Source organism: Podarcis liolepis (genome assembly GCF_965112155.1).
Source record: "Podarcis liolepis genome assembly, chromosome: 11".
In the NCBI taxonomy this organism is placed as follows: Eukaryota; Metazoa; Chordata; class Lepidosauria; order Squamata; family Lacertidae; genus Podarcis; species Podarcis liolepis.
In genome coordinates this window covers 19653251-19664494 of record NC_139565.1, presented here as the reverse complement: position 1 = coordinate 19664494, position 11244 = coordinate 19653251, and positions in this window count along the sequence as shown.

Here is an 11244-nt window from a genome sequence, read left to right as displayed (position 1 = left end):
ACATGTATGACAGAAAGATGGCATAGAAAATACATACATACATACATACATACATACATACATACATACATGTGAGGTACATCACTTTCCCTTAATGGAAAACTGAGCTGGAGGGGAATGAAATGGAATATCATGGCAGGAGTGTGGCATGTTGGCAAGAACGTTGAAGAGGAACACTTCACAGTGCAACATTTCATAGCAGTTCCTATTCCGATGCCATAATAACAGCCTACATTCTAACAAAGGAGATGGAGGAGGGTTGGCTGATTCAACCACAAAATCAGGGGTGGATCTACACACGGGGGAAACAACGCTATAAATACCGTATTTTTCGCCCTATAGGACACACTTTTCCCCCTCCAAAAATGAAGGGGAAATGTGTGCGCGCCCTATGGGGCGAATGCAGGCTTTCGCTGAAGCGTGGAGAGCGAGAGGGGTCGGTGCGCACCGACCCCTCTCGCTCTCCACGCTTCAGGAAGCTCTGCGCAACCCTCTGCACTTCCCCCGACCTCAGCCCCGAGAACAGCCTGCTAGCCGCAAGCCTAGGGAGCCCGGCGGGAAGTCATGCCGGTCTCCCCAGGCTTGGGGAGAGCTGCGCAAAGCCTGGGCGCGCTCTCCAGTGCGCCCCAGGCTTCGGAATGCAGGCAGCTATGCGCAACCCTCGGGAGACCGGCGCGACCGAGGGTTGCGCAGAGCTGCCTGCAGTCCCGGGCTTCGCGCAGCTCTGCGCAGCCCTAGGGAGCCTGGCGCGAAGTCGCGCTGGTCTCCCGAGGGTTGCGCAGAGCTGCCTGCATTCTGAAGCCTGGGGCGCACTGAAGAGCGTGCCTGGGCTTCACGTAGCTGTCCCCAAGCCTGGGGAGACCGGAGCGACTTCCCGCCAGGCTCCCTAGGCTTGCGGATAGCAGGCTGCTCTCTCGGGGAGAAAATATTTTTTTCCCCTTTATTCCCCCCCCCAAAAAAAACTAGGTGCGTCCTATGGTGTGGTGCACCCTATGGGGCAAAAAATACGGTAAGTCATAAATTAAATTTTTATAACACAAGGAAAAAAAACGCTATGGAAAATTACAAATAAATTTCTTTTCCTCTCCAGTGCCATCTGGTGTTGCATGTTTAAAACGCATTCAAAGCTCTTTTTTGACTAATGTAGCTGAGTCCCAGATCTCAGTTGAGCCATTCAGTCCAGAAGGCTAGTTCAGTCCCTCCAGTTGTAGCACCAGTTGCAACAGTGAAAAATGTGTCCACTTAAGAGAAACAGGAGTTTCCAGGAAGAGACATCCGTGGCCTGTACAAATTTAGCTTGTTGTGACAGTTGCATCAAACAAAACAACTTTGTCAAAATGAAGATGGGTTCAGGCTGGCATGTCAGCAGCCTAGAAAGCATATAATGATGTCGCATAGGCAAATTGTTCTCCTTTGCTTGTAAGTCTTCAAGACCATAAATCCTTGGCCCATCAAAGATGCTGTTCCTGTGTGGCAGCTAGCATACAGCCGCTAGATGAAAATAAAACAAGAATGATGCAATTGCAGTTGTAACTGTCAAAAATATCAATTACATTTTCCCGTCTTTTGAGTGTGCTACTGCTGTGAATATATGTTGAGCTCTCGGTGAAACACTCAGAATGTTCAGTGTTCTTATCTATAGGATTTTAGCATGCCATTATGAGACACAGGCATGGGCAATAATAACTATCTTCACATTTTATGGATGCTCACATACTTCTGAGGAGTGGTAACAACCAAGACACAACATTTCATTGGCCAGCCCCACTGAAAACCTTTCTAGGAGACCTGTTAAAATGAAGTGATTTAGCACATTGCAGTTTCACTTGGGGCCTGCTGACATTACACTTTGTGGAACGCAAGATAAATGTATGGCATAAGGAAGATGAATATAAATTGAAAGCATGGTAGTTAAAGAATGTTGGATTACTTCAGTGATATTAGCTTGTCCATATTTGTTGGAAAGCAGTCCCTAAATGTATTGAGCTTTGTGGATTTAACAACAACAACAGCAACAACAACAACAACACTTTATTACTTATACCCTGCCCATCTGGCTGGGTTTCCCCAGCCACTCTGGGCGGCTCCCAACAGAATATTAAAAACATGATAAAATATCAACATTAAAAACATCCCTAAACAGGGCTGCCTTCAGATGTCTTCTAAAAATCCTTGACATCTGATGGGAGGGCGTTCCACAGGGCAGGCGCCACTACCGAGAAGGCCCTCTGCCTGGTTCCCTGTAACCTCACTTCTCGCAGTGAGGGAACCGCCAGAAGGCCCTTGGAGCTGGACCTCAGTGTCCGGGCTGAACGATGGGGGTGGAGATGCTCCTTCCGGTACACTGGGCTGAGGCCATTCCGGGCTTTAAAGGTCAGCACATTGCATAGTACATCCACTAGACTGTTATGGATTAGAAGGGATGTCTAATATTAATACAATACTATTCATACTGCTGAGACAGCGCAACAGGAGCTAACTCCATCATGTGGAACTGAACTAGGTTCTGGATCAGTGAATAGTGACAATTTGCACAAACTGAGGGGCCAAGGCTGAAGCAACAGTTATATAGACTCAAGCAATGGACATTGATTCCTCAAGTAACTTCTCTGGCCATTAAAAGAGACACTGTGGGCCAACTGCTTGATTCTCTGGTTTAAGGAATGTCACACATTCTTCCAAACTTGATTTTAACATTCTCAATGTCACACTATAAGTTCGCATTAATGTGTTTGGAAGAATTCAAATGCAGTTTTAAGCTGCATTTAATCACATGGCTTATTTATACAGGGACGATTACATGAGTGGAGAATGATTAAATATTGTAGAATGATTTATTAGAATTTTTAATTTGCATAATGTTTTTGCTTAATGATATTTGATGGATATTTTTCTTTATATGTAGCTTGTTAATGAACCAGAGAAGAATCACAATGGAAGTGTTAATTTCCCTTGTGCACTTTTGCCTAACTACTGGAGACTGGAGATTTATCAAGGTACTTGTCAAAACTCTGTGAGATAAATTACATTGACATGACTTTTTGATAAATTAAGGAATGTCACGAGCATAATATAGAAGTGTTGTTTCTGACATCAGCACATGTTCTGGTACGGTACGCAGATCCCTTTAACAAAGTGGGACTTTTAAAACTGCATTTGTGTAATTGCACTTTGTTTACATTTGGGTTAATAAATTGTGTGCAAAGGCAATCACTCAGTTCTGCCTGCCAAAATGCAACCTTGCACAGTCTGGTACATTTCTGAAAAATTGACTACTCTGTATAAAACTCTGATAGGAGAATATATGCTCTGAGATAGATGTTCAAGAAATGGAACAGCCCTTCTCATGGTCTCGTGTGGAATAGAAGTCAGTGTGATGTATCAGAAGAGATTTGCCAGGTGGGGTGAAGCTACTCTACTAGCTTCTAAGGTGTGGTCAATATTGCTTATGAAGATGGAAATGAGTAAGAGGAAGGCAGTGGAGAGGTTGGTGCAATGCAAATGCACTGGTGAGGGGAATTCAACACTCCTAGTGCACCTGCACTGAGCCAACCTCCCTGTTGCCTTGTCCCTCTCTTTCCCAGTAAGCCACAGGAATGGCGATTGACATCATGCTGTCATGACTCCTGTGCTATGAAAGTAATGTCAGAAGATCAGCTTAGAACCTATATCCCAGCGGTTCTCAACCTGTGGGTCCCCAGATGTTGTTGGACTACAACTCCCATCATCCCTGAGCCCTGGCCTTGCTAGCTAGGGGTGATGGGAGTTGTAGTTCAACAACATCTGGGGACCCACAGGTTGAGAGAGACTGCTATATCCAGTCACAGACTCTGCTGACTATTAATACCCATATTACCAACAATGAGGGCCACAGACCTAAAATGTGCAATCAGGAATATCCCATCTGCAACTATTTAGACACATATGGGCTCAGAAATTGTGTGTGTCTTTCCCCCATTACAGCTTGTATTTAGCCTACATCCTGCCTAAGACTATGGAGCTCCTGGAAAGCTTCATTATTACCTCTTATTCCTATTCTGTCTGGGAAGGAAAGACCAAAGACCAACTCCCTTCAAAATGGTGATTTGAAATTCAATACCTTAATCACCTGATCTAAGGTTAAACACTCATATGTTAGATAGCAGAAAATAACAACAGTTCATTATCAACCTATCTAGGTGCTTAGAGAGCTATCCTTGTTCTTCTTTAGCTTCCATGGAATCTTCCAGTTAAACCCTTTCAGCAATACATACAGGCATGCTCCATTTCAGTGTGAATTAAGCATTCTTCAGCGGTACTTAAAATTCTTGAACCTTGTAAGACTCTTGCTGTGCAAATAGCTTGCAGGTCAGAGTAATCCTAAGAGCAGAAAGGGCTCACTAGATCAGGAACGCTCCTTCTCACCAAATCCAGGTTTCTTCTCTTTTGCTTTGGGACAGCTCAGAAAGATCGTTTGGGAGAAGACTGCTTAAAGGAAGGTAATCTCCTTAAAAATCCTTAGCAAGCCTTTGAAATGGATTTTTGCTTATTACAATTGCCACTCTTGTGTTTTGATCGATGTTCTACAGTCTGGCACCATATCATGAAAATATTGTTTGATAATTTGAAGCAAGTAAGTTTTTATAAAGACCTTTTCTCAAGCCTGGCACAAACGGATCTGTCTTCCTCAGAAAAACCATAAGCCATAGTTCTGTAGTAGATTGTAAATGTTTCCCTTTTTTGGTACATTTGGTTTATAGCCTCTATTGCATTCCATATCTCAAAGGCTTCAAGTTTAGGGGGTGGAAGAGCAGTGAGAAATAAACTGGTGCATTGTCCTTGGCTGAGCAAAACTATATCAGCCACAATATATTTTTTTCCCTCCCCCTACAAGACTTTTCTTCCAGCACAAATCACTCCCTTCTCCCCTTTATTCAGCCTCCCACACCCCCCTTTTAAAAATTGCCTCCCTTTATATACCACAAGCTCTGCTATTCCACACACACACACACACACACACACACACACACAATTTACTCTTCTTTTAAATTACATGTCACCGGGGAAATCTTTCAGGTTTCTCTACTGTCATTGATTCTTTGTTAAACAACTAAGCAAGTCCCAATAGGACATGCGAAACTGTCTCCTTACAGTACACAGTCCAGGGCATGTACCAAAATAACATGCAACCATTATCCCACCACATTCTTTTTTCTCGATAATAACATAACAAATAGTCTTAGGGATTGGTTGCAGCTGTGAGGGTATTGGTGGCGAGCCTCTTGGGCTCAGGTGGCGGTTAGGCATTGGAATGTGTTGTTGGTGTGTGGAAGGGCAGGTGTGGCCATCACCTACCCCTTCAATTTTGGATATTCCGTTAAAGGAAACCGGCGGTTGTGGATCCTGTCCAATGCCCGTGTGGTGGTGGGGGGCATGGCACGACCCTCGGTGACATCAGGGGTGAGCTTATAGTTGTATGAGCATCAACAGGCTCCCCCATCTGGTGGTTAAACCCTCTTCAGACTCACCCCTCTCCGAGTGGGTGGAGTCTAATTTTCCGTGGTCCAATGCCTAAGCCAATACCTTCTCACATGCTGTAATCAATAAAGTTGTGGCCTTTTTCTTGCCCATTAACCCAATATACTGTGTCCACGTGTCTTTATTCCCCAAGCGGGGATCGGGTCCTCGAAATCACAACTGTTCATTCGGCCGTAGATGACACTTCTTCTCTAAATGGAAATGCCTCAAATGTTACCATTCTTTATTAGGGAGCTGATCTACCCACTTGATCATTTTGGTTGCCCTTTTCCAAATTTTTCCATCTTTATGATATTGTTTTTGGGGTGATATGACCAGAACTGTAAACAGTATTCCAAGTGTACCCACACTGTGTGGGAGGGAGAGCCAATCTACATATCCAGACAAATCTTGGGGTGTAGCATTTTGGAGGCTGTTGTGCTTTAGTCTGTAGGTGAGCTGTTGGTATATTTGAATCCCACCAATGGTAGAAAAGGGACGCGGGTGGCGCTGTGGGTTAAACCACAGAGCCTAGGACTTGCTGATCAGAAGGTTGGTGGTTCAAATCCCCGCAACAGGGTAAACTCCCGTTGTTCAGTCCCTGCTCCTGCCAACCTAGCAGTTCGAAAGCACGTCAAAGTGCAAGTAGATAAATAGGTACCACTCTGGTGGGAAGGTAAACGGTGTTTCCGTGCGCTGCTCTGGTTCGCCAGAAGCGGCTTAGTCATGCTGGCCACATGACCCGGAAGCTGTACGCCGGCTCCCTCGGCCAATAAAGCAAGATGAGCGCCGCAACCCCAGAGTCAGTCACGACTGGACCTAATGGTAAGGGGTCCCTTTACCTTTAATGGTAGAAAGATCCCTTTGCAGACAGAAAATAAAAAGTCCAAAAAGAGTTCGACTCTGGTGCTAATGGATGAGCTCCTTCCCTCTCTTGATACGGAGATGATTAAGAGTCTGCTATTAGCACTTCAAGCATTTCCTGACAGCAAAGGGTCATAACCTCATATTCATTAGCCTTGTCAGAAATTAGAATCACTGCAGATTTACATATTAGCAATAAAAAGATATGTAATTCATATAATTTATGTTCATTTCTACTAGGACCTTTTGCTTTAGTCTTAATTTCTGCAGATAAATAAGTCAGAAAAGCATAAAAGGGGTCGTGCCCAACACATAAGGTTAGCAAGGCAAGTGCTAGAAGCTATAAATATGCAATCTGCAACATGTTAATACTGGGCATGCTTTTTAATTTTTAAATGCCATTTTACTTCTCTGTGAATACTCATGCTTCAAATTTCAATCAGTGATGAGCTAAACAGATGTAGCGCCTTGACTCAATTATGAATCTGAGATTGTTTTCATAAACACACTTATGGAGAAGTAGGATCAACTGAAATCACATAATGAGTATAATCCCATAATTTATTCCTTTTTATCTTTCTGCCCCATTCTAGTTTTAACAGCCATTACTGATGTTATCCAATCAATCTGCCTACAGCTCAGAATTTCTCCTACTCCCTTTCATTACTGAGAAGGATATTACATTAGCGGGGAGTAAGAGAGGAGACTAAATCACAGGGGCAACTATTAACTTTAAAATACATAATAAAAATGTTATGGCTGGCCCTATGCAGAGCTTAGACTAAATTTCTATACTATTAAGTTATATACAGTTTAATGAAGCCACCAAATGTTCATCTATTAATTGGTTTGATTAATCTATTAACACTGTAAAATGCAATATAATATTTGCAGGCCATGAAGTAATTCTCAAGGTTCAATGTAGGTCATACATGACGTTCAGCATGGATGTTTGCAGAACAACAAGTCAAGAAGAAAACAAAACTTCTTGCAAGCCAAAGTGTGACTTGGGAGCAATCTGACATCAGACTTGGCTTCTGAAACAAACTGAGTGCGCTCAACTTAAGTCTTCGTCTTTGCTGATCACTCGTAGCCGAGTAAGATTGCCTTCCATGAAAACCGTCTTAACAGTGAGTCCATAAGTGACTGTGGAGGCCAATTCTGGATCCACATGTCCTTCCACAGCAGGGACATAGGTGATCATGGTGAGGGTTTCCCAAACGTGCCTTCCTCTTAGCTCATTTCTCCTTTTCGCCCTTAGTTCATGCTTCTTCAAAGTCCATGACACCTTTGAAAAAGGCTGTTCTCCAACTGGAGAGCTCACAGGTCAGTGCTTCCCAGTTACCACTGCTTATACTGCTTTTTTTTTTTTTAGATTTGCCTTGAGAACATCTTTAAACCTCTCTCTAAACTTAGTCACATTCAAGGTTGAGGAGCTGGTTGGGAGGAGAGAGTGGCTAACGTTGAATGTGCAGCATGTAGGGGAATGAAGGCTTTCTATCAGGATACTTCCAAGCTTGCATTTTATCATGGCAAGCAAGGAAGAAAGCTGCATAGCCTGCCACTCTAAACATCAGCCACAAAATTAATGGCGTTTCTTTCCAGCAAAGCTACTTGCGTGAGGAAGCTGCCCGCCTTGTCTTTATTAAAGAGATGACTGCCTTCTCTGCAGTCAATCACAAAATGTGGCACACAGATCTATGTGAATGGCAATTCCCATTAACTTTGGTGGGGCCTAGCTCCATATATATGTGTGTGTGTGTGTGTGTGTGTGTGTGTGTGTGTGTGTGTGGTTTTCACCTAATACATCTTTTTAAAAACTATATGCTACCATTCTTATTTTTCTGTGACTTCCCATATCACTCAATAAGACGTTAGATCTCCACTCTCTGAACTGCCCATTTGTTTCTAACATTACACAAAGCATAAACTATAAACCCGAAAATAACATATTTTTGTTCTTCTGTTGCTGAAGATATAAATCCATCTCATATTGAAAATGAATTAAAGTATTTACTAAAATAATCTGAAAAGGGTTTCCATTCTTCCACTGACACCTCATGATTAGAGACTCATCATTTAGCAGTTAGTTTTGCCATTTTAGCATAGTCCATTGGTTTGTTAATCCATTCTTTTGTGGGTATTGCTGTTCCCTTCCACTTGCCCCCTCAAATATTTCATTAGGAGGGGCCAAAGTGAACTCAGCCCCTTGGCATTGGCTCCTATGCTTCTCTGTCTGCAACAGAGTTACAGGCAGACTGCAGTGTGTGTGAAAGAGAAGAGAAACAATTGCATAACACAGGAAGGCATAATCTTTGGACTTTTTGACCTGAGTCCTCTTCCCTAAGCCATTCTGGTATTTTCACCACTTCTTTCTCCACCCACCACAAGTTCCACCCATGATTCATGTGTCCTTCTGCCTGAATCCATATTCATTCCTATGCCCAGTAGGACCATTATTTGCCAGGTTCGACTTCCCAACACAAAAGCCAGTGGGAGAAGGGGGGAAATATCCATCCCTGATTCCTTGAATACAGTGGAACCTCGGGTTACAGATGCTTCAGGTTACAGACTCCGCTAACCCAGAAATAGTACCTCGGGTTAAGAACTTTGCTTCAGGATGAGAACAGAAATCGCACGGTGGCGGCAGTGGGAGGCCCCATTAGCTAAAGTGGTACCTCAGGTTAAGAACAGTTTCAGGTTAAGAACGGACCTCCAGAACGAATTCAGTTCTTAACCTGAGGTACCACTGTATAGCCTTCAGAACAAATGAACAGGAGCTACCCAGATGAAGATCACCTTGATCACCCAGGATCAATTAAAATGGCACAATGTTGCAGTTAGCACCGAATTTGAAGGCTGGCTGGTGAGGAGGAATGCAGGGTAATTGCTGAGCACAGCTATTGGCCCCCAATAAGTTAGCTGCACTTGTGATCTTACCAACTTCATTGGGTGAGAAGGAGTTAAAATTGCTTTAATGTCTCCTGTGACCCTATAGTGTAAGGCAAATAAATAAGTTGGAAGACCCTCAAAGGCATCAAGATCTAGCCAATGCAAAGAATGTAAAGGAAAATCAATTAGATTTCTACACCGTTGAAAGATAACAGCTCTGCACAGCATGGTCTCTCAGTTGTTTACCCAGCTAACTGTGAGGCATTAATTTTATCCCGGCTATACAGTACAATATGCCCTTGCAGCTTGTTGCAGTTTCTCTACAAAGCAATTGGAAATTTTCTTTTGTTTTAATAGGGGTTGAGAAAGGTCGAGCCCACAGAGGCATTAAACAAACAACTCTAAGGAACAGGCAGAACACTTCCATTTCATTTCACTCAAGTCTTTTCTCCTTTGTTACTTCAGACACAAAATTGCAAAACGTCCAAGTTTTCTTTATTTCCTTTTCTTCTTTTAGATAGGCAGTCCCTGTTTTCTCGCATTCTTTTTCTTTTCCAGCCTGACTTTGGTTGTGTTGCAATGGAGAGCAGAGGCAGCCTGAATGCAGCTCATGTTGATAGACCATGGGGAGTCAGACCATTGCTCCTTCTACTTCAATTTTGTCTACACTGACACATAGCTGTCAACTTACAGATTTGAAAATAAGGGACCAGCAACATCAAAAATAAGGGATCAGCAGCCAAAATAAGGGATTTTCCGGGCACAGGTATGTTCAACTTCTGAGCCCCTCCGAGCCAAAGGCAGAAAGCCCAGCCAGCAGCCAAACGAAGCCTCAAGCAGTGGTTCCCACAGCACAGCAACCCAGCAAAGGGGATGCAGCAAGGAAAACCACCGTCACCTCTCCGCTGGGAAGCGCTGAGCAAAGGCGAGTCCCCAGGCAACGCAGCCGATTTGATCAGTACAAGGCATGCAAGCTCCACCCCCCAGTTGTTCTTAGACTTCTAATTGAATGAGCAACGCAGCCAAGAAACACAGTTGGAGCCTCCCCCCTCCCTGGCCGGCAGGGAGGGAGGGAGGGAGAGGAGCTGCTTCCTTTGAAACCCGGGAAATTTAAGGGACATCATGAATAAGGGACAGCAGCGGGACATGGCACTGGGATAAGGGACTGTCCCGCCAAATAAGGGACGCTTGACAGCTATGCACTGACAGGCCGTGGCTCCCCAAGCTTTCATACGATAGTCTCTCCATGCCTGAGATGCCAGTAACTGAAACTGGGACCTTCTGCCTGCTCTAGCACTGAACTACAGCCCTTCCACAGGTTCAATCCCTGGAATCTCCTGACAGGGCTGGAAATATCCCCTGCTTGAAATTCTAGAGAGCCGCTTCCATTGGGTGTAAAACACTACTGAACTGGACAATGGTGTCTGACTCTGAATAAGGCAGCTTCCTATTTGCCACTCTTTCCCCTGCCACTGCGTTCCTATTAATGCGCCATTGCTGAAAAATGCTTTAGCAAGGCATCCACGCAACTACAGGAAATTGAAATGACGTGGGAGGGGAGAAGCAGCTGTGTGTGTGTGTTTGTGTGTGAATATGAGACTGATAACTATTCTTATAATGCTTGGGCTTTATGAGTAAAGTACGGTAAATAAAATAAAAAAGGTAAAGGACCCCTGGTGAACGGCAACATTATAGGATCTCATTTTGAAACTAAATGTGTGGAAACCCAGAAGAAGTGTGTTTTCAAGGTTAGGGAAGTGAAAGTTATATACATTTTTCTCCAGTTTTGACTGTGTGTCACAGTGTTCCAGTAAATCATCTTTGCTGCTGAATTACACAGAACTAGCTTTTTTTCTGCAACTGCTAGTATAAATTCAAAGACTTTACAACTGTGTTTGTGATTACTGAGGGTACAAATGAATGGAGAGGGATGGTGATCTCAGCCACGGATCCAACTTCTTGACCCGTATGTATTCCCATTCCCATTTGCAC